Source organism: Syngnathus floridae, chromosome 1, assembly GCF_059516105.1.
Source record: "Syngnathus floridae isolate MCC-2025c chromosome 1, RoL_Sflo_1.0, whole genome shotgun sequence".
NCBI lineage: Eukaryota > Metazoa > Chordata > Actinopteri > Syngnathiformes > Syngnathidae > Syngnathus > Syngnathus floridae.
In genome coordinates, this window is record NC_142413.1 from 15,798,241 (window position 1) to 15,823,051 (window position 24,811).

General features: G+C 40.7%; 1 long non-coding RNA gene across 1 annotated transcript; it reads left to right on the plus strand.

Annotated features, from left to right (window-relative positions):
* Positions 1 to 2,015: 2,015 nt before the first annotated feature.
* On the plus strand, positions 2,016 to 10,686 carry LOC148404293 (uncharacterized). Its single transcript, XR_015860849.1, has 3 exons — positions 2,016 to 2,208; positions 5,336 to 5,428; positions 10,635 to 10,686. It is a non-coding gene; the product is annotated as an uncharacterized LOC148404293 (long non-coding RNA).
* The last annotated feature ends 14,125 nt before the right edge of the window (positions 10,687 to 24,811 follow it).

The window sequence follows — 24,811 nt, forward strand, 5'->3', positions numbered from 1 at the left end:
AATAAATGTGCCAGGGTCCTTTAGCTGGGGTGCAGACTAAAGCCGGCGCTCAGTATTCACCGCTGCGTCTCTACCCGCTGCCACCATCTTGCCTCCTCCTTCGCCTCATTCGCAAGGAGACGGAAGCCAGGAAGGAGGCGGACAGAGGGCTTACTGAGTCGGGGTCGGCGTTTGATGTGTTGATTGGGAGCGAGGACAGCAGCTGCACTACCGACTGTCCCCTGGGAAAGACTCCGGCCCGATAGCTAAATGAAGATCTCTCGTGCATCTTGTTAGCCAACACGACCCTCGTGCCCGCACCTTGCACAATTAGTCCACGGCGGGGCGGCTTTAGCCTTCCGGAGTGTTGCTCGGAGCGCCTCGGGCGGCGGCCTCGGCCCCGACGGCCCTTTTTATCACTACAGAGGCGAGAGTCGAAATCCTAGAGCCAAGGGAGGGTGCAGATGTGATCCTCGTGGCGATCTGGGACGTTGTTTAAAGCGATAGACATATACGCTTCGGTTTAGTGCCTGTTTCTTTGGTGTTCTGCAGTTTTCTCTATGGACAGGAAAGTCTACCACTGAGCTGTCATTTGTATATTTGACAGATTGAAGGTATTGTCTATTACATGCCCCTGGCGCACATGACAATTTTGTCACAGAAAGGGCTTTAGACCAGGTGAAACTTAGTCTAAGTTGGAATGCGGGTAGCATAACGCGAATTTAGTGGCTTTGATCAAGAAGTAGGCAGACATTCTCCTTATGGATCAATTTTAAATCCAGGCAGTAGTTATTTAACCGTGACTGCAACTCTCCTCCTAGTGTCATTCTGCCGTGAACAGTTCTGCTTGGTCAATCGCCGGAGTGAGGAATTCTTAACGTGCTGTGAATCGGCTATTTTACTGTGATTACAGGAGGTTGGTCGTGAATTTATTATTAGCATGATGCGGAGGCTGCTGGGTGACGATTCAACTGACTTCCGAGTCGAGCTATGTGCAGTAATTGTGTGTTTCTGTCCACAGATTTGTCACAAACAAAGAAATAAAATGAAACAACTCTCAACAAATATCGATAAAACGGTACAGAGAGAGACCCACTGCTCTACAAACTGACACTTCACCCGGTGAAAAAGTTGGACTTGCCCAAATTTGTAGTTCTTGCCCAACTCACGGCAATAAGTGGCAAGATTCCGATAAAAAAAGAACACTCTTGTCCTCTCTTCACTCTGAACAACAAAATTGAACTCTTGTGATTTTGATGCAGATTGATTTGCACCAGACATGCAGCTATGATACAAGACACATGTCATTTTGTAATGGGTTATTTCATCCCAGCAGCCACTCAAAGTGAAGGTTCTTTTTATGGATTAACTTTGTTCCACCTATCGATATCTATGCCTGCCTGAAATGTACTACTTTTTTCTCAGATCATCAGTCCCCATAGCATTTTAAAATGTCTTGCGCAGCTTGGCAACTTGTTGCGCTGTAGGCATTTGCACAAACAACCAAAGGGGAACCGAAGACACAGACGGGATAGAGACACACGGCCAGCAAACAGACAGACCGACCGACCGACAGAAGTCCACTTGGACAAGGTTAAAATTCTGACCGTGAGCCTCCAGACAGTCCGAGGGAAAACCAGACAACAGTAAGACTGGGCACAGACAGGGACGGAACAGAACAGTAGACACCAACAAGGAGGAACACACGGGCAGGGTTTAAATACATGAGACAACGAGAGGGAGCGGGTGACAGACATTACGGTAACAAGAAGGATGTGGCTGGGTGAAGTGTGCCCTGGCACTGCACCTGACAAGCCTACGATTAGGCTGTGTTCAAATGTCCACCCTTATCCCTTAACCCCTCAATCACTATATTGTCTATATATATTGTATGTTATATATTTTTCTTATTTTTCGTTTAGATATGATTCGGTTAAGTCGACAAATGGTCAAAATAATTCAATTTAATTTGGATCAAATTTCCTGGGGAAAACAAAACGTTTTACTTTAATCATTCATTTTTCATTTAAATTTGATTCACTTTTTTTGAAAAAGTTTTAATGCAGTTTCATTAAAATTCCCTTAAGAAATTAATTGCGCAACACTTTTTGATGGTGTATTGCAGCAATGTCACTTCTTTCAGATGCCACCAAACCATTTGAAACAGTGAGCCTGCGACCCATCCCCTCCCGCCGCCTTCACTAATGCCGTGGGAGTGATGCAACGTGGGTAAGTTTGTGCCACTGCATGATGAAGCGTTCTATTTATATTAAAATGAGGCGACTCCTCTGGGGAGATATCGAGGAGAAATGGAACAACAAACATAGAGCTTTAGAGCTCGGCCCCAGTGTGCGTGTGTGTCCGTGTGTGTGTGCATGTGCGCGTGTGTGTGTGTTTGCGTGCACGCGTGCGTGTGTGTGGTGACAAAATGGCTCGCCTTCCTTCCAAAGTATTGCCAAGGAAGAGTTATAATGGCTAAAGCACGGGGCCTGGCGGGTGTCTCACATCCATGAGCTCAGCCGTAAAACAACAGGCACGGTAATAAAGTAAACTTGCTAAATCCACATGCCGCCGTCCACTTGAATCGCTGTGTTTTTCTTTACTGTTAATGCCAGGATGGATTGTTGTGTCTCTTGGTGTTTGCGGTCAAAGCCTCTATTTGTTAGGTTATTGACTGATGTCGTTCACACAGTCGGTCGGGCTAGTTGGGTAGCAGGCTGCTAACATGCTCATCTATGTAGGGGCTCAAACTTTTGGGGGCCAAAGAAAATTTTCACATTCACCCAATCTCAAAAGTAGTGAAAAGGATCCTAGTAAGAATTTGCAAAAGGTTGAGCCCTGCAATACCAGCAAAATGTCCACACAATTGTCCGGGACCAATTTCGAATTGACCAAAATGGTTGCTTCAAACCAGTACTGCAGACTCAGTTTTCAGAAAGCGCATGGCTCACTGAGGGTGACAATTTGGCAAAAAATTGGTCTAAACTTTGCCTGGCCAGACCAAGTCTTAGCGCAGTGTGGATTACTGATCTCATGCAATTTAATTCATAGGATTGAGGTGCGGGCAAACAGATACCAAGCTCGGCGGACATTTTTAAGTTGAGACTTTTCCATGCATCCTTGTTTTACATGAGATGCGGCAACTCAATATAATCACAATAGTATCGGGTGTAAAAAAGAGCATCTTTCCGAAAGGGCAGCCTAATAACTCACACGATTGTTGAGCTGCCGTAATAAAGGCCGATGGGCAATAACAGCTGGGCTTGTCTTTCTTTCTCACAGCAGAATGGAGGCCGAGTGTAAGTTAATTAAGCTCAGGGGTGAAGGCAATGTATTTGTGGGAAAGAATCCAATTATTTTCCCCCTCTCAGAAAGAGAGAAGGGGGAGGCATGTGTGACCACAACCACCACGATGAGGATGATGAAGACGATGATGATACCACTCGCAGCCACTTATGCGCCAACATAAGCCAATCTTCAGTCACCCCCGTGGCCCCGGACAGCGAAAAAGCATTCCGGCGCTTTGTTCCTGGTGGGAAAAAATGCGGAAACACAGCAAAAAAATATAGACCTTCAAAGGCAAACAAAAAACACAAAAAGGGAAGCTAATACAGCAAAGAAGCAATTAACAGTCCCTGAAGGTTCCATTACCACTTCACACTATAAGATTATTTTTCATTTTAGTGGCCTCATTCTAACACAAGACATCATTACAGGTTGTTTTTGTTAAAAAAAAAAAAATCACACAAACAGCTAAAAGAGGGGATGTTTTTTGAATTGCCACAATATTGAGAATCTCTTAAGGTTACATTCATTGTTTGCACTAAATCAACTACGACATCAATACCATTTAATAGCACAGTTAATTATGCTAACAGCATTTGCAGATATGCCAGCGGATTATTTTGGTTCATTCAATCGCATTATGTCATTCATGGCTGGATGTATTTGTATTTTTTATTGATATTTGCAATTATTCTTAAAAGTAGTCTTGATCCATCCATCCATCCATCCATCCATCCATCCATCCATCCATCCATCCATCCATCCATCCATCCATCCATCCATCCATCCATCCATCCATCCATCCATTTTCCGAACCGCGTATCCTCACATGGGTCGCTGGTGTTCTGGGGCCTATCCCAGCACGCTTACAACTGAAATGGTAGCCAGCCAATCGCAGAGCAGTGTTGTGTCATTTGAGACTTAATTTAAAAACACAGAGTAAATGACTGTGGGGAAAAATATATCAATTAATTTAGCTTCAAGTACTTTTTTATTTCTTTTGAATTTAGGTAAAGGTGAAGTAGTAAATGTTTCAATAATGTTTATATTGATTTAAATTTGGAGCTTACTTAATTTTGTAATCAAGCAATAATTTACAAAAATATTGTTTTATTTTTAAACATTTTATTTTTCAAATTTAAATTTTAAACTAGAAATTATTTTCATTAAATTGAATATATATCATTTATTATTATTTTAACATGGGTTCATTTTCCATTTAGTTTAAACATGTTCACAAGCAAATTATGTGTTGAAAAACTGATTGTTTTATAGTTTGATTTTTCTTTTTACTAATTTTGCCTGGATTCATAGTTATTGTATGTTAAGAAAAAGTTTATAATCACAATACTTGATAACGCTGTACATTTATGTTCTCTAAATTCAATGTTTGAGCAAACAAAAATGGAAAAAAGTGTTAGTTAATGCACTGGCAAATTTGGAAAATTAAATGAAAACATAAATGTTTAAGACATTTTAAAACAAAATAATAATAATATTAAAAATACACGCAATTTCGTTTCAAAAAAGAACTTTGGTCTTCTCCATTCTGGTCCAGTAGGAATGTATAGCCACTGTCCTTTCACTTTGGTCTTGTGTGCATGTGTAGCAAAAAAAGACACACCGTATCATTCTACATCTCTCCGTCCCCGTCTGGGGACCCCCCAAAGGAGAGAGAGGAGGGGGCCCCCTAATCTGTGGCTGGTGAGAGCTCACCCCTCTCTCTTCCCTCTTGAACTTTGTCTTTGTGCGGGGTCACCCTGGCCGGGGCCACGCGGGAACGCACCTCCTCTGCCCTGGCGTCTTAATCCCGCCGAGTCGATAGATGCTGGAGAGCTGCTCATTTCAATAAATGGAAAGTGATTCAGCACGCGCACTCACACGCACACAATCAGGAGATGTCAAACACGCATGATGACGAGATCGCTTGCGCTGAGGGGCAAGAAATATGGAGAATGTGGTCAAATGACAGGCAAGCGAGTGGAACATTTGCCAGCTCGATGTCCCGATAAGACCTTATTTACATTTGACAGGCCGCCATTGATTTCTTCCTCTTTTTTGCCCTTTACAGACGTCTCAGGCTGCAGACGGGCTGGCAGGAATGCCACGCTTCTCCAGTCGAGCCACAAACTGTCAATCAAAAGTTCCCATGCAACAGAAAAAAGTACGTAGAAAGTTCCATTTATTCAAATGTATCAACCCAAACAGCGAAAATTTGAGATCTATATTGAATATTTTTATAAATGTAAAGCGTTAAACCCTGAACATACAACAAACTATGATCCCGTATGATTTCAAAATTAGCCTTAAAATTGTTTACGTTCTTCTTTTCCTATGCCTTTTCCAGCTTTGTCTTGACTTTCCTATAACTCCCATTTTCAACATCCTCTGCCTTCACTTTGAAATGGAGAAAATCCTGCACATTATATTTCCATATGTTCTTTGGCCTTCTTTGGTTTTCCTCCTTCTAACTGCAGATTCATAGCCTCCCTAACAGGGTCACCTTCTTCCACTCTCCTCACATCTTCGTATCACCTTTTTTATCGTATCGTATCACGTATTTCCTTTGTCCTCTCATTGATATCATTTCAAAATCATCTTGGAATATTACCTCTAAAATTAAATTGGTTTGCAGTTGAGTTGGGAAGACGTGCATGATTCACGTTGCCGCTTTGCAAGTCATAAAATTACCAATTATATATTTCCTAATGATGTTATAATGTTATATTACGTTCAGCTAACGAGAGCTGTACAACATGCTATCCATTTCGCTCTCTATGCACATCTAGGCTGGTAATCTGAGCTATTGAAAAATCAGTCAATTAGCCTGTCCGTCAACAAATATGTTAACTATGTCTGAATCTCCACCACATCTACTTTTGAATCAGCTTACCTGTTGGTATGTAAATTACTGCTCCCGATTGGTTTCCCTTCGAAGCAGTTTACCTCTATGACTGACACTCCACCTATTCAGACTCTGGCGATAGAGAAGAAGGCTATAATCATCATTCAAGCCAATTCCTCTTGTTTCGCACTCACCTTGGTTAAATGACAAAAGATTTGCTTGATGACTGCCTCGCCTTTTGCCACCTGGAAGTATGTGTGATGTCATATGAGGTGTCCCCGACTAGAAAGCTGAATGCTAATTCACAAAACAATTATAAGATAATTTATTAGTCCATTTTTTTTTTTAGTACAATATTACTGAGTGCAACTATTTTCATTAAAATACACATCACACACTTTTTGTTGTTTGGGGGGAATGCTGGAACAAATTAATTTCCATTAATTTAAAAGGGAAAATATGATTGAGATACAAGTGTTTTGAGTTATGACCATAGTCATGGAATAAATTAAACTTATGTTTAATACACCACTGTATAGATGGGCAACGCAAACTTTTTCTTTCCATTATTGTCTGTGAGTAGCGTCATGATCATCATAAAACACAAAACTCTGATTCAACATTGGCCCCAAAAACACCAAGCATCCCCAAGCATTCGTTTATTGTGTCAAATCATGCAAAATTCTCGTGAGAATCGTCTCTCTGAGGTGCGTCACCAACCAGTAATGATGTGCATATTTACCAGGCTGCTTTATATGATAATAAGCAGATGGAATCAATTTACGCATACGCTTATCGACTTATTTTTACCATCCATATTGATCACCCGGGAAATAACTCCATGCCACTTGCCTAAAAGAGCTTCATTATCGAAATGACAATGCTGTAGCGTCCCGTCAAATGACATTTTGCCTGGCGTTTTTCCGCCCGGCCGCCGCCGCTGCTGTTTATCCAGTCGTGAGCACGGTGGGCTAATGAACGCTCGTGATTGATTATTGAAAATCAGCCGAGGATGACATTCAGATGAGAGTTAAACAAATGGATGCCTTCTCATTTAGCTGACATGCTAATCAAGCAATCTATATTCAATACAATGCTGCTGTCTTGTTTGAGTGATGCACACGCACACAGCTTCCTTGTAGACATTCAGCAGTCTCATTGTAGGTAATCAAACTCATCAAAGTTTGACTGTCTATCTATCTATCTATCTATCTATCTATCTATCTATCTATCTATCTATCTATCTATCTATCTATCTATCTATCTATCTATCTATCTATCTATCTATCTATCTATCTATCTATCTATCTATCTATCTATCTATGCCTTTAAGGGGTTTGACCTAGTATGTGACATCAGAAGCTGGAGTCTGCGTGAGTGTGAGCTTCTGGGAGTGAATTTTGGCATACAGCAGCTCCTGCACACACAGGCATTACAATACCCCAATTCTTTTTTCACTTCACTCAAGTATTTTATTTTTTCCAGTTTTTTTCTCTCTCTTTATTTTATTTTTTTATGCCTTTGGGTCCATGGCCACCTCGTTACACCCCTAAACGTAACAAGAGCAATTCTGTGTGCCCCAGAATCTTAGAAGTTCATTACCTTCACCAGGAAACATAGGGATGATACTTAGATCTCCACACCATTTGTGAGCGCCACCTCGCCGCATTTTTAAAGACGCGTCCCGAGTCGAGCGTTCTTCCCGCCCGAGCGGAGGCAGAGCCACGGTGGATCCAGACCTTTTTAAGCGATCATCCTTGTATCATAACAGATTAAGGGCCGCTGCTGCTCCGGATTAGGCCTAATCTAACCTTTATCCGCTGCCGTCTTCACCTGAAACCGGTGGCGACTGGGAAGTCAATCGACAAGGGGGATGGAGGGTTGGCAGGGGGCTACACGGTGACACTGATCTCCCTCTTTGCGCTCTAATTATCTGGATTAAGAAAAACACTTTTGAGTAATTATTTTGCGCATCGGATAAACATTGGGCTTGCATGGATTTAGCCCAGCTTTCGCCCGACAAGGAGAAGGAGACGCGAGCGGGCTAACATCCAGGCAAGCAGATGAAGAGGGCGACTAATCGGCATTAAACACACACACAAAAAAGATGTTTCCTTTCCATTATTTTATTTATGTACTTTTATATATGATATATATATTTCTAGTATATTAAATGGTGAGGATTTCTTTTGCTTTGGCACTTCAAAACTAATTTCACTTAACTGGTCCAGCAACTAGCAACGGATAGTGATCAGAAAAATTAAATACACTTCCACAAGATGGTACAAGATTAGAATGTACAGTGTATTAACATTTTGTGACTTTTTTTTTTTTTATTGTGCAGTGAGGTTTTTTTAACCTGATTGGTTCAATGAAGGCTGTTAAACGCTCAAGTTTACGCCAAAACTTAAAAAGAAAATTGAGCTTTAAAAAAAATAAAATTATTGAAGACCCTACAGTAAACTGTCCATATGTGTAATTGAGAGTGTTTGTATATGGCTTGCAACTGGCTGGCAAGCAGTCCATCTGGGATAAACTGCAGCTGACCTGCCACTCTATTCAGGATATGTACTGGAGAAAACAGAGAATAGATATGGATGGCTATATGAGACAAATGTACAAATTTTAAGGGAATCCTAGGAGCTTTCAAGAGTGACAGTTGTGCCCCCTGGAAAGTTATTAAAAAAAAAAAAATTGCCCCCGACAAGTTTCACTAACCGATACGAACGAAATTGGGTGGGCATGTCTATCATATGCTGGACAGAAAGCTTTGAAAGACCCATATATGATACGGAAGGAACAGGATGTCATCCATGCTGGTTTGAAGCAAAAACAGAATATATTCCCGTCAGTTTCAAAAATTGACACAAATTTATAGGGACGTGTCTAAGGACCCATTACTGGATAAATGGCTGATGCAAATTTGTGTTTACGTTATTGTCTGGAAGGAGTAGCCTGATGATCATCATGAAACACAAAACTCAAATTCAACATTGGCCCGAAAAACACCAAGCATTTGTTTATTGAGTCAAATCATACAAAATTCTCATGCGAATTGTCTCTCTGAGGCGTGTCACCAACCAGTAATGACTTGCATATTTACCAGACTGCTTCATACGATAAGAAGGAGATGGAATCAATTTACGCATCGACTGATTTTTAATCGACCTGAAAAATGAAGAGCATGAGTGTTTGGTTTGAAGCAGTCAATTAGAACATAGAAACTGCATGTAGTCCCCCAAATCACCAAACAGAGAAGGACAATGCTGAGTGGAGAAGCCTTTTTGCCCACAACATCTAATGCGCATAGAGCCAGGCATGAAAGTCTGATGATCGCTTCCAGGATTTGCCATGAAATGAGATGCAAGCAGCTTTCATTTGGATTGGAAGGGGCCTTACCATGCCTGCAAACATACAAAATCTTGCAAACTTAAGTATACTGGTCTTGACCCATCACCTCGAAATTCACTAGTACCTGCTGAAGCATTCACAAAAATAAGTCAGAGCACCTGGTGGTCACATTTATTCGACAAGCCAGCATTGTTGTCACTTCCCATGTGAGTCAATGGGACAAAGCGTCCAATTTAGTTTACATTAAACTACACGCAAGTCACGAGTCAAGCAAGGAATCTAACGGCACTGTGTTTATGGCAGCTGCACTTGATTAGCAAAGGCAACACTCACAGTTAGAAGAAGATGGAGTTGACTTAGTCTTTTGTCTTTGTCAGGCAAAAAAGGTCAGCGAGCGCCGGGTGTTTGGAGAAGGCATTACAGCAACATCAAATGTTGCTTTACCCTGCCAGAGATGTTCAAGGCTTGATTAGCCACAGCTGGCTTCCGTGCGAGCGACGCGGCAGAGCAAAAGCTGGGGGAGCATGACTGTAAAATGTCAAATCACCTTCTACAGCAGCTTTCAGTCTGTTGGCGAGACTTTCTGCAAGATCTCAGAGTGTGGTTGTTGGAAACTTTGTCCACTGGCCAGTTGAGAGGCATCCACGAGCGTTCCTGTTCAATCTTTCACACCAAACTCATCCTTAGACGACGTATAGCACTCCCCGGTTATATCGCCATTCTTTCCCTGCACCCTTGCTATAGCGCTGTTTTTATGGACCGTGTATTTCTGTCACGCAAACCTTTACCATATTTAGGAAATCTGCTGTTGAAAGCGATTATTTGTCCCATGAAGACCACTGCCTTTCTCACATTTTTACATTATAACTGTGATAAGGGTCAGTTATGACATTTTCTCTCTTAACTTTTTTTTTGTGGTGATGGACAGTCACAGCTTTTTCCTGTTTTCAATTTGAATTCTGTAATGCTGGAAGGTTACAATATTTTACAGTTACTTCTGTCATGAAGGACAATTTTGTCTTTTTTCTTTTATAATCATTGATAGTTATGATACGACCTCTTTACTAATGTGATGTTGGATTGTTATCTTATTGTTTATTTATATATTATTTCACTTCTGTGACGATGGGCAGTAATGGCATTTTCTTTTTTACACTTTTATATTTGTGAAAAGAGAGATACGACATTGCTTCCCTTTCACTTTTACTCTGGCGAAGACGGATGGGTAAGACATTTTCTTTTTGCTTTTTGATGATGGACTGTTACGACTCGTTCTTTGGTTTTATTTCTGTGACGACCACCTGTTCTAAAAATGAGAAACATTCCATGTAGCATCATGACACAATTAAATGCACACTCTTTTGATTTCAGGGAGCATTTTGGTGGTTTACCATTTTGGACTACACAGACGAGCGATAAAAACATAACCTCCTTGGAAGATAATTGTTCACAACAACGATTCATTGCTTAATTCAAAGCAATATACCTATGACCCCTGCTCCCCAGTGCGGTGTTAACCGATGACAAAGGGACTCAAGAGTTAATGAGAAACAATTTTTCAAAATGCAAAAAGCATCCGAGTTGTGCGTATGTTGTGGGTTTGACCCACAGAGTTACGTCCACATCAAAGTGCAGCAACATCTGCTTGTGAGTGGAGACGAGGAAAAGGAGGGGTGGGTGCGGTGGGGTGGAGGGTTCAGGTGGGTACGAGGTTTTCTTTGGAGCAGCGGGTGGGATGTCAGAGGCAAGCAAGGGGTGAGCATTGTTGACATTTCCTTTCCCAGCGTTGGAAAATTAGTTCACGTATTATTCTGCTTTAAGCTGCACACAAGCTGTCATGCTGAACATTTTGTTCCATGTAACGTAGCCCCCATGTAGTCAAAATCTTACTCCGTGCAGGTACCAAAACTGTATTAATTCAGGAGCATCTAAGGTTGAACAAAATCCAATTTGAGATATCAGTAGACCTTGGATTTATTCATCATCATTATTTAATTTCTTTTTTAATTGATATATTTATATTTTGCATGATTTTAGGTATCTTCTTGTGAAGATTATAATGATTATTACAGTATATTAGCAATATGTATTTTTTAGTCATTTACAATTTGTATTTTATTTTGTAGATCACTTTGGGTTTAGACATATAATATGTGTTATTTGATTTGTTTATAGATACCTGATTTCATTGGATTTTTAATGATGCTGTATTTACTTTTTTGAGTATTTATACGTATATTGTTGTGCCAAAAGGTTTTGTTTTACTTAAATACTATACTTAAATACTTGGTAATTATTAATTCAGTGTTCTTAAATTTATTATCATTATTGTTTATATTATTATTTATATTATTTGCAGTCATATTATTTTTAATAGTGGTAGTCGCAGTAGTAATATTAATCAATAGGCCAGATGTGCCAAAAGCAATAAGCAATTTTATTTAAACTAAATTATGTTAGCACACATCTTATTATCTCGTTTGAATGACAAATAATTTCCTTAGATTAAGTAAAATGTTTCTCATCTCTTAATTTTTGTTCTTGTTTTTTTAAAGCCCAGATTTGCTGCGCATGCATTGTGTTGCGGTCTAACATCTTGGTGTTTCAATGTTTTCTTTTCCCCCCTCCTGATGTGACAAACGCATAAATAAATAATCATGCAGGTAATTCAAAGCGTGTGTGCTTCAACGGGACACAAATATGAAACGCTAAGAGAGTGAGTGTGTGTGTGTGTGCGTGTGTGTGCGTGTGTGTGTGTGTGTGTGCGTGTGTGTGCGTGTGTGTGCGTGTGTGTGTGTGTGCGCGTGTGCACGTTTCAGTGCACATAACCTCTCGCAAAGCATGGCCGAGTCATCCTGCGAAAGATTGCCGGCGGGCCCCCGGGGGTCAGAGGTGGCCCCTCTGAGGGAATTGTCCCTTTTAAAAGGTTATCAAGGCCTGGCTGTGCCGCTGTGATGTGATTTCAGTTTGTAATTGTCTATGATTGAAATAATATATCATATCAAACAAGCTCTGAAGGTCATCTTTTTCCCAGGCTTGCCAACACCCGCACCCAGAAACCCCCCATCCTGCCTTTTCTACCGACTTTTACTGACCATGGCAATAAATGGAGGTGTTTGGCAAATAAATTAGGAGCGCTAATAAATTAAAATAACATTTGTTTACCCTTGGTTTCTCCAAATTTGGAGTCATAGGATTTGTCTGTTTCAAACTAAATTGGCTGTCATCCTGTTCAATTTCAGCCACAGGTCTGCAAGAATTTTTCATGCAGCTTCTTAAAATCAACAAATCTGGCAAATTCCATGTCAATTGATGAAACTCGTACAAGTGGCTATTTTTCGAAAAACTGTCTGAGAATCCGTGAAAGTGAATCCCCCAAAACAGACCTTGCCATGTGTGCTCAATAATAAATGAGCAATCAGTCAGCAGTTAGGTTGCCCTCTCTTGGTCATCATCTTCTTCTTTTCCTTCTCAGACATTCTTGTAATAATTGCCCAGTGGCGTGTCTCGTCCGTATGATTGCGTCTACCTCCAACAGAGCTTTGAGAACGTCACCTCGCTCACCTTCTCATGCCGTCTACGCCATTAGACACAGTCTGAGGTCAGTGGCATAAGGCTGCTTTTATTGCCCCCCGCTGCCCCCACCCCGACATTGTGAATATGTGAGCCCCCTCAGGTGAGGAGATTAGTACAAAACTGCCCCCCTTGCTCCACGTACACAATTAGGTGGTGATTTATCACCATTAAAAATGCTGTTTCAATGTAAAATGTGACAAACTTGCAATATTGGGAATGGGCTGGGTTTATTTGCTGAGTCAGCCATTGCAAATCCACTTAAACGTTAAATGATACCAGGGGCATTAGTTGGTTTCTTGTATCAATGCTAAGATACTGATGCGTGCTACATCTCAACATTTTATGGAAATGAATTTTTTTCTTCTTCAAATGGTGCAACATTGATAGTTTGTCTTCTTTTCGGGAAAGTATAACATCTAAACTTTTTCTCTTTAGGAGAGTACAACACCAATAGTTCTTCAATCTTCTATTTAGGAAAATGCAACATCTATTGTTTGCGTTTTTATGAAAGCTCCAAATATATCTTGCATTTGTCATCTGTTTGAAACAAACGTTGCTAACAATTGCAACAACAGTCACTCAACTAATAAGTTCCGTGTGGAAACAATGCACAAAAAAGTTGAAGTACAAAAACGTACTGTTACTCTGTTAGTACAGTGCTTCTCTGAAGTGTCCGCACAGGCAGAAGGAATGAATGAATCACGAAATCAGATGTCTCTCGTGTTCCTGTCTGACTCTTCATCAGCGCTAATTCGGTTCCCCTGTCAACAATGGCAATGACGGAGACCAAGCTAATCCCTCCCCCACCCCCCAGGGCCATGGAAAAATATTTCCCGGTTGCATCCATCGATCGGAACTGTTATTTGCCGTGCGGATCAGCTTCATAATTAAAAACTAAACACAAGCATTTGACTTCTGTGTGATTATTACCTCACATGAAAAAAGGTCACAGTGACGGGACGGAGACTTTGACAGAAGGGGGTTTGTTTTGGATATGATGGATTTTCATCCATTGTAATTACAGATTAGTGGGTGACCATGGACATTTCTGAATGACGTGAAGGGAATAAATGAGTAATTGGTTGTGCTGCATTTGACATATTGTGTTGTAAGCAACAGCTTGACCAAAATATGTTAGATCTGTCTGATTGTTTTCTTGACGGAGTTTCTATTCAGAAATTAGAAAAAGACAAATTATCGATGCTGCAGCCAAACTTGGTGTTGAACTTTCCGAGAAGGATGACAAACGATTAATGGTGACTTTACATTCCCTTACTGTACTGATCAGTGACAGAAAACCGTATTGGACCGTGGTTTTCGGCGTACCGTTACACCCCCCTACTGTCAACACATTCTTTATTTGAAGCTTTAATTTCATGGCATCCCTGGTGCTACTGGTGTTTCCCAAGCTTTGAGGAAGATGAGCAGGCGAAGACAAACAAGATTGTGTGCCAGCTGGGGCCCTCGATGGCTCCCAGAAGACGCCGCAACACTCGAGAGCCACAATGAGACTAAACCACCACCACCCCTCCCCTCCCCTTGCTCTGCAGTCCAAGCATGACAGACAGGCCTTTCATGTGAACTCACAGCTGTCCAGGACCACTCGGTGTCATGGCGTGATGGAGCCCTTCCTCGTAAGAATCGGAAAGACGAATGGGGATGTCAATAAAGTGGCTATTTAAACATGTCAAACACTTGAGTCATTGTGTGATTGCCAATTGATTGGTTTTGTTGGGGGGGGGGGGGGAGTTCTAAAGCACAGCAAGAGGTGGTGTCACAGTTATGTTTACACAGTGTACAATTACTGCAATCATTAACCAAGAAACCCTCTGAAGCTGCCTGAGATGGTACAATATGGAGTTAAACCTAACCTACATTCAACAATAAATTATTTTTCACTCTGTGGTTGTGGACCATTTGGACAAAATACAAGCACCAAAATTGCAACAAAGTGGCTGCTTTAACACATAATTCAGTTGTTGAATAAATAACATTTAATGCTGGTACCAGCAATGGAGGGTTTCTTAACATTAATGTGTCTGTCGTTCTTATCGGACATGATTTGGGTGAATTATAAAAATCAGGTTCAATATTGGGTTCTTGGCATCTGTGTCTTAAGATAACAGACATGTACGTACATCTGAATATTGGATGGAGCTTCATGTCATATGATGTCGAGAGGTTTGATGGTTGGAGCTCTTGGAAGGTTAAAGAATGCTACCGACAGTGTCTTGAACAATCAATGACAATCACTCAAGTATAATGTATGAAAAAAGTCTGAAAGACTCATGCATGAATGGACAGGAAGTCAGCCCATTTTTGTTTGACGCAGCCCCGTTTGGGTGAATTCCAAGGTTTGTACTTAAGAGACCTCTACCATATTCGTTTCAATTTATTTTTGACTTGCTTTTCTGACAATATAGGCTGATGTCAACAAAGAATGCGGTCAAAGTTCAAAGAAGGAATTAGAGTAAAATTGCTGACCAGTTTCACAAATGAATGTGAAATTTGGTCGACGAGGACTCATGAAATATTCTCAGGGACCCAAGCCTGGGATTGATTAGGAGGTGGGCTTTTATATTTCAAGCAGACATTTTGGGTGAAAAATTCCAGGGCTTGTACTCTGATGAACTTCTGTGAGGAAGTTTGTTCAAATTAGCTCCAATCTGAAGCAAGTTGTGGGCAACCCCTGAACTAATCATTTTCATAGTGGTGGAAAATCGGATTAAAAATTCTCTGAAAATCTGGAGATATTTTGCTCTAACTGGAATGCGTTGAATGCTACTGTACATCTCTATGTCCATGTCTCGAACAAAATCTTAAAATCATTACTGCAATTATAGGTTTTCAATTGCTCCACACATACGTCAACCCAAAATAGAACACAACAATCACATCACTGTCGTCAGATGATCACACACTTTGTACTGTTGCATTCATGAAAGAGACCGTAAGCGTCAACATTGCCATCTGAGTAGTGAGTCCAAAAAGAAGGCATTTAGTGTCACTTGTAAATTAATAGCACAGCAGGAGCAAACACAAGCACTCCCTGGGGAGGGCAATTCACATGCTTCCATCCGCTTCGGACGTATGAAATCGACCTTAAGGACCATCCTGTGCAGGATGCAGTTACAATTGATGTGTCAATGGCGACGTGTCAATGAGGTGGAGACAATGAGGCTGAAAGGTAAGTGTCCCATGGTGCATTGTCGTGCATAAGGCTCTCAGTATTTGTATATAAATCACAAATATTAGCAGGCCTCATCGGAGCCATTTTGTGAATTTTATTAAGCAGTAACAACTTATTACTTAGAACGTGGCACATGATATACGTATATATGAATCCTTGTGTATGATGATGGATGTGGCAAAGCTAATCAAATTCATTGTGCCACAGTCACCTGGGAATTTCCCAGCGGATGGGGAAAAACAAGCGGCGCATGTTTACAAAAAGAGCAGTTGCAAATGGTGACGTCTATTTCAAATGAAATATGAACGCAAAACATTAAAGAGTAGACATACTGTATAGTATCAACACCAGCATTTTTATCACGCCCATCACTTAAATTAGTCTCCTTTCATAGTGCAGCTCAAATTGAACTAATATATATATATATATATATGTGTGTGTGTGTGTATGTATGTATATATATATATATATATATATATATATATATATATATATATATATATATATATATATATATATATATATAATATTATATTACATATTACTTATATTTATGGGATTCACATTTGTTTCTGTTGTTATGGTCAATGTCAGAACAGTTGACACCTTTAGTCAAATATGCATCACACAACATCACATGTTGTAAATAAATACAGCATTTGTTGACAATTTATTGATCTTACTTGAGGTAGGCAAATTTGAACAAAACGTTCCCTACTGTCGGCTTTCATTTTGGAAAAAGAAAAATGAAGATGAACCTTGGTGGAAGCAAAAATCAACCTGATTCCCAGATGTGCAGACCCGTCCCCCAACACACGCACACACACACACACACACACACACCGCACCCCTGCCTAACCTCCGAGACTATAAGGAAATGAAAAAGGATTAGCCAGACTCCGAATCGACGAAATGACTTTAACCGAGTTGGCTGGCTAGCCACGGGCTGCTGGTGAAAAAGCATGTTGAAGTTGACATTTCAATTGTCCCAGTCATTTGCATTCCATTTGACTCCCGATGACACCCCTCCACCCCCATCCCCATATGCTGTATTAGAGATTCTGGCAGAAGGTTCCGATTCCCCTGTTCAAAGACGAACCCGAGATGAGTTGCAGTTTAATTAAGGTACACTGGAATCCTGTCAATCTTTCATGAACACGGCGAGGTCACAACTTCAATCAAATTCCTAAAGTGTCCAGAGCAAATCTTCAAACCACCACCAAGACAGACCTTATTATTAAACATGAATTAGGTAAAGGAAAGGAAGTGCCTCATCATCTCGCTATGCCTACAATGTATACAAACATAGTGTGGCTCAAGCTCTGGCTAGCAGACATCATTTATCTAATGCAGACATCAAAACTCCAAATATTAAAAATTGCCTGGTCAATGAAGTTGTCCTGATCAAAGGATTCTGATGGTAAACTTTTCTAAAATTAAGTTTTAGGCTGTTATTTGTTATTTCACATTTTGTTTTATAGTACTGATGATAATGTGTGTATTTGAGAGAAATTAGAGTAATTAGAGAGAAACGGTCAGGGCTAACGAACAAAACGTAAACCTGCAAATCCTTATGCCTGCAGTCAATTATGATGAGACGAAATAGTAACAATCACTATTTTCTTTTTCGTCTTTTCATTTTCTGACAGTCTCACTACCCTGTGGCACTATCTTGCCTCTCACAGGTCAGTATCGGTACTACGACATGCAAGGTCAATTGAGGTGTGCTGTGTTGGTGATTTGGAGTACACCAAATATGGTACAAGCAGTCAGAATACCCTTTCCAATTTTTTCCTGGTCATGTGTAGGGTATCGCATTTTAAAAATACATTAAGATGAGAAAAACTACCTGTATAAACTTATTTGGCACTGGCCGCATTGACGTTGCAAATAGTTTGGTCTTCTGATAGTACACCGACCCACTGTCCACCTGTTTGAAAGCAACAGCACACCAACCTGTAATCATCCCATCATAATCCACATGTCATTTTGCCATTCCTGACACACGCACACACACACACATGCACGCACGCACACAGACACGCACATGCACACACACACGCACACACTGACAGGAGACTCATTCCAAATGTGGCAAGTGTGCACCATGGTGCCGCCACGACAGAAGTAGATCCACCCTCAAACATGTTCCCTGCCGCCCGCTCCTTCATGGAAATTGCTACTCCTGGCTTGTCACCTTTCAATCCATTTTCTCAAGGTCAGCGACGTGAAGGGCGCATGGCTGGCCGAGGTAATGAGTTTGAAATGGCATTTAGAGAGGCGACGGGGATAGCTCATCACGCTATGGATCCAGAGGGAACATATAGTTTTAATAAAGATAGGTGGCAGCCCAACCTTTTGACTCAAAGAGATAAAGCAAAGAACAAGAAAGGACCGATTCGTAGAGTAGCTATACCGAAAATCACAGTTCAGTACGTATCTTAGTTTTCAAATTGCGCTTTAATTCACAACGGGGATGCTTAGTAAACGAAACGTTCATTCTAAGACACAAGTTTGACATGCATGAAATACACTAAATAGCTTACACTAAAATAGTTGCATATGCATATTTCCTGATAAATCACACCTTGAATCTTTTCTCTTTAGGACAGTGCCGCATTAATAGTTTGTCTTCTTTTTAGGAATACAGTGACGCAGATAGGTGTAATGTGTGATATTGAGACAGATCAGACACATCTTTACAATGTAAAAAGTTATTTCATTCATTCATCTTCTGAAACACTTGTCCTCACGAGAGTCACGGTCATGCCAAAGACTATCCCAGCTGTCTTGTTGCAACAGGCGGGGTGCACCCTGAACTGGTCACCGGCCAATCGTAGGGCAACATACCACAAACAACCATTCACACGCACCAACAAAAAAAAGAAAAATGGTTGAAAATTGAGTCCAACCAAGTGCATACCAATAGAAGATGAGAGAACAAACATAAGCTGCCTTTATTAGTTCCGCAACTAAGAAATTCCAGATGTCCAATAAACGTCTTAGCGTAACATCATACTGGAGACCAGATCAGAGCAAGAAACATTGCAACTTGACGGAACAGCTATTCTTTTCAAAGCTGTTTGAAATAGTAAAACTAAAAAAGGAGAACATGAATACTGATTCACTCCCATCCTGTGGGTGTCAAGTGGTTGACAAATGTCAACAACAGAAGAAAACATGTCTATCATGAATTTGCATGCTTGTTTTACGTTACGAACCATAATTTGGAAAACCAACTGTTGCTCGACTTGTTGATTGATCTTAAAAAAAAACTGATATCTCACTGATAACAGTTTGAGGGTCAAACTTAGTTCAGTTAGACAGTAATTTGCAACATAGTATGCTACAAATCAGTCAACAAGAATTGTGTCGTCCAACAAAATGGTGGCGGTGGTGTCATGGAAACATAAAATGATGCCGAAAATTGTGCATTCTATCTATGCTCTGTAAATGTCACCTCATACCCGAGGGTGCATAAGTGAGCAAGCGGAGAAACAATCATATTTAGCTTGTCCACTTTGTCATTCAATTGTCCTTTCAGGAATGACACAGGGTTGGGGGGGCTAGAGGGAGATGTACTAACGGAGCTGTTATTCCAAGCGTCTCGCTCCTCTTCATCTCCACATAACGGCAGGAGAGAGTGCTTGTTTACCCACAAGCCACCAGGCCTCACTGATTGCCATCCCAACAGTAATGGCCAAGGATGAAGCCGATCAATAGCCATCGTGCCCCAATTCCTCAAGCAATAACAATGAATGGGGAAAACCATTTACTTTTACTTACCTTTGCTTTATTTTGTGTTATGGCGAGAACCGCCGCCTCTGATGAAGAGGAGATTCGACAGTGGTGGCTTTATTTTTTTTTCCTCCCCCAATTTCTAGTATTGAAATATGGTCAATTGCAAGGATCAGGGCAAAAAGGGCTGAGGCGGCAAACTATTAATGAAATGATCAAATGTTTTTCAAGTGTCATTGACAAGTGGACATTAGATGAGACTAAAGAGTGTTCCCTCACTTCACCTTAAAGTTTGACAAAATAATATATATATATATATATATATATATATATATATATATATATATATATATATATATATATATATATATATATATATATATATATATATATATAGTCCACTGCGGCTTATCTATGAATTTTTTCATGGTTTTTATATTGTTTGATTTGTGCATGTTCTCTTGTATATGGAAATTAAACATTAAAGCACCTGCGGCTTATAGTCCAGTGCGGCTAATATATATGAACAAAACACGATTTCCCCCTAATTTTAGCTGATGGGGCATATATTCGGGTGAGTTTTATAGTCCACAGATCACAGTAGTTTGTATTAGTTTTTGTTTGTTTGTTTAAATTTATGTTTTAATTTAGTTTTGTTCATTTTTCAGTAAATTTTAGTTTTATATTATAATTATTATATGCATAACCATATTATTAATATGTGGAATATACTGTAAAGAAAAAAAGCATCCACGGGAAAAAGTACAGTTAATTCGCCAGCACTGCAGGTCTGCCTAGCATGTGGCTTGAACATGACAGCGGTTGTTTGATCTGGCCATTGCAGGTTGTTACTGGCATACGCATCTTAAAAAATAGAAAAACGGGTTGCCTAAATTCAATTCAAATTGATGGGTGGGGAAGTCACGGCCTCCATAATTCCAAGTATTTGCATATAAAAAATTAGAACGCCGCCTTTCCATTGTGTCACCTTTAAATCGAGAATAGCTTTCTTCTGCTAAGTGCCTTGTGGATTTTACTGTCTAATGGTCATTTGCCATTTAGCGTGACTGTGCTGGGCCACAAAAGGTTAGCCAAGCGGTCAATTTTATTTATCCAACTAAATATAACCAAGTAGGTTATGGACACTCGCAATTAATCATGCTCCTATCTTCACTTGCATGCGCATTGTTTCCAAATATACACAGCAGCCGGACGGGCCTCCGGAGGCATCCGCGCCTCACGTCATGGCCACAATAAGCGGCGTGGGGGTGTAAGCTGTAAATAAGGCGGTGGCAAGAGACCCCCCACAACTTCTTCCAGTGACGGTTAAATCCCTAGCGTGGCCAAGCGGAGTCCGTGGTAAGGACGCAGTGGTCTGTGGAACTTTTGGAAAGTTCATTGGGCATGACCGAGAAAGCTCTCTGAGGTGCTCACTCCATGCACCTGAGCATTCGTGCCAGTAGGGGCCCCTGTGAATCTCTTGAGGCTGTGACCTTTTATCATACACAAGAAGCAACTTGGTGTTGTCCATCTGTCTCGTATTGTAGGACATGTTGGTTTTCGGTGAACCTCGAAAATGGCCAACCTAACTCTGAAACGGCCGCTTCAAACCAAAATGGCAGACTTCCTATATTGTCAATCTAATTTCATGCTGCTGTGTGAAATTGGTTTAGAGAGCTAACCAAACACACACACACACACACACACGCACACACATGTACAAATGGGTCCCCCAACCTTTTTGTGGTTCTATATAGACATGGGTCTAAATAATTCCATGTTGCTAAGTAAAACTAGCTTTTGCATCTGAATTAATATTGTTTATTTAATAAGAGCGCCTGAAACATTGCATTTTCCAACTCCTTGTCCAGTTTGGAGCTCTTAACTCTCGCAGCATTACTGGGGCTTAACAGGACATAATCACACTCTAACACAAGATGGGTGTTGGGTCTCTCGAGGGACGTGCTTGCTCAACTTCTTTTATATCGACATACGTAATCTAAGTATATACGTAAATACTTTATAGTTTATAAGTCTAGTTTCTAACTGCAATTGCACCCAATCTCCTTCAGCCTTTATCAGAATTAAATTAGTGTAAACAGCTGCAACTTTCCAATGAGAGGCCTGGGACAGCTGTTGTCACGCATGCACGCGCAGACACACACGCAGACACACACGTGCACACGCACGCACACACACACACACACACACACACACACACACCAAGCGCCTGCAATGCTCTTGTACGCATCCCAGGTGAAATTGGGTTGAACAATGGGCACGGCGGGGAGGGAATCTCGGCCAAGGTGACCTCTCTGGAGGCTTTGACTGTGTGATTGAGTTGCACTACTGGACATGTTGTCAGCTAAACACGCGCACGCACACAATTAATGTTTACCGCCATTTTCTGGCTGCTTTTGCAAAACTGATTTTGACCTTGTGTAGTTGTTTTGTTATGAGTTTTGCATATTACGGCAAGTCATTAAATTTCCACACCATGCCCCAGTTCCAGGCAATAAGAAAAATAAAAAAGCATTACAATTTAGTGTTACCCATTTATTTAATGTACATGGTTCAAATTGGGTAACAATCTGGCAAAATCATTTTATCCAGGTATGGGTTATAATTTTTGTTGGCCAATAGACATTCCAACCAATTTGGGTCCCAATCACATTATGCTAGTATTAATCAAATACCAACATATGGAGGTTTTGGTATTTGGATCAATCTTGCTTCAAACTTAGTGGACATGGAAGGTAACTTTAAAAAAAAAAAGTTTGTAATAGACTGACATTTTGCGGATATGTCATTGTGATAATTGGCCAGACTCAAATAAAATCCAAATAGTAATTAACACACATCGGCAAAGGTTATAAATTGTAAAGTGAATGTGAGTCAATGAGGCTGCACACTCACAGGAGATCAAGATGATGTTTTAATTATCTTCAAAAACCAAGCATCTTTAACTTTCATATATATTGATCTTAATTATTTCAGCCCCAGAGGCTTCCACAAACACGCAAAGTGAAAACAGAAGACCGCCTCCCCCTCCACCTCCTCCTCCTCAGACATCTTCAGAAGGAGCTTTGGCTCTCTGGGTGTGGAGGTGTTTCAGGGAAAAACAGCCTGGGGGCACCTGGCAGAGGATTTGACCTGTTCCCTCGCAGTTGGAGAAAGTAAAAAAAAAAAAAACACTTTTTTCCCACACTAGCCGCCATTGAAGGCAGCTATAAAGCTTTTTTTTTTTTTTTTTTTTGCTTTGGTCTTCATCTCACGATAAGAAGGCATAGCGTGCAGCCGCCCAACAATCTGACCGTTGTGGCGGGCGACCCACCCTGTCTGCTCTCAGCTTTCGCTGCCCCCCCCAAATAAGATAAATAATAATGAAAAAGTCCTCACATGTCTATCAAGGGGGAGGCGAGTCTTATGGCATCACAGCTAGTCACGCGATGGTGTGTGATGCCGTATTAAGTGGGATATATAATCTGCCCCTCTCTCCCCACCATCCTCCTGCGTGTAAACGTCCACTCGGCTCTTTTTAATGAACAGCATCCGGTTTCTCAGCACACCCAAAAACAACGTGCACTTCTTAAGGAGACATCCTGCCTTTGAACATGGCCGCCAGGATAGTGATGAGATCAATACACATCGATACCACAGTTGGTATTGGCCGATATTTCTTTGAAATCAAGCTATTCAGATAGGTTGTTCAATTATTCACTGTGTATCGACTGTAATTTTAGTTTAGGTTTCTTTTTTTTTTTTTTTGATGACTTGTTGGAAAGCTTGTAAATTCTGCATGCTCAGTGCATCACTTTGTAGGCCTGCCTAACATACCTGAAACACACATAACGTTGATGTTACAGTAGAGTCTAGATACGACAAATCTAATTCATTATAATTGAGTCTGACAACTGGTGAAAACACAATTATTTTTCAGGTTAGGGTTAAGGTTCAGGCTAAGGTTATGAATTGGGCTAAGGATTAAGGTTTAATTAAATCATAGAATAAATTGATTGGAGAAGGCAATGGAGTGCCACCACTTGTGAAAACACAATTCTCTGTAGGGTTAGGGTAATAATAATTACAATTCGAATATAGTCCCACCACTATTGCAAACATGGAATTCTTTCCAGGTTTATCTTCTATCTCGTGTTGCTATCCACCCAAAAACAATTGTCCCTCTATCAAGGGGGGGGGAAAAAACAAGAGCGCTGAAAATTGCTGACGCCGTTTTTCCGCTGCATTTTCACGCAAGAGTCACACCCTCCACCGCTTGTGATGATTTGATGCGAGAAGACGCAGATATCTGAAGGGAGCATGCAAATCCCCCAACCCCACCCCACACCTTCGGCCCCCCTGCCCTGTAAATCCCGACACTATATAGCCTGCAGCCTGCCGGGAGAGTTTAATATCTGCTGCAGTGATTAAACTGTAAAGGTGAAACCAGCGTTGTAGTAATAAGAAGTGTGTGTGTGGCCGGGTGGCTGGCGGCGGCCGTGGCCTGGGAAGGGGCGGCGCTAATGGGCGGTGGCGCTTTTATGACCTACAGTGTTCGCACGCAAGCCACATTGCTAATATGGCTAATTTACACTCACTGGCAGACACTCATTAAACAATATGGTTGATATAGTGCCGTCCAGCATCACATCAAGCTGCTTCAAATCAATTGGGGTGAACTTATTTAGATACTTACGAGGGTACAAATATTATAAATGGGTCATTTACTTTCTAAGAATACATCTATTCATTTATTCTTTTAAATTCCAATCTGTCAATACAGTACTGTGTACAGTACTTCATTATGTAAACATGCAATAATGTACACAATCTAATTAAATCTAATG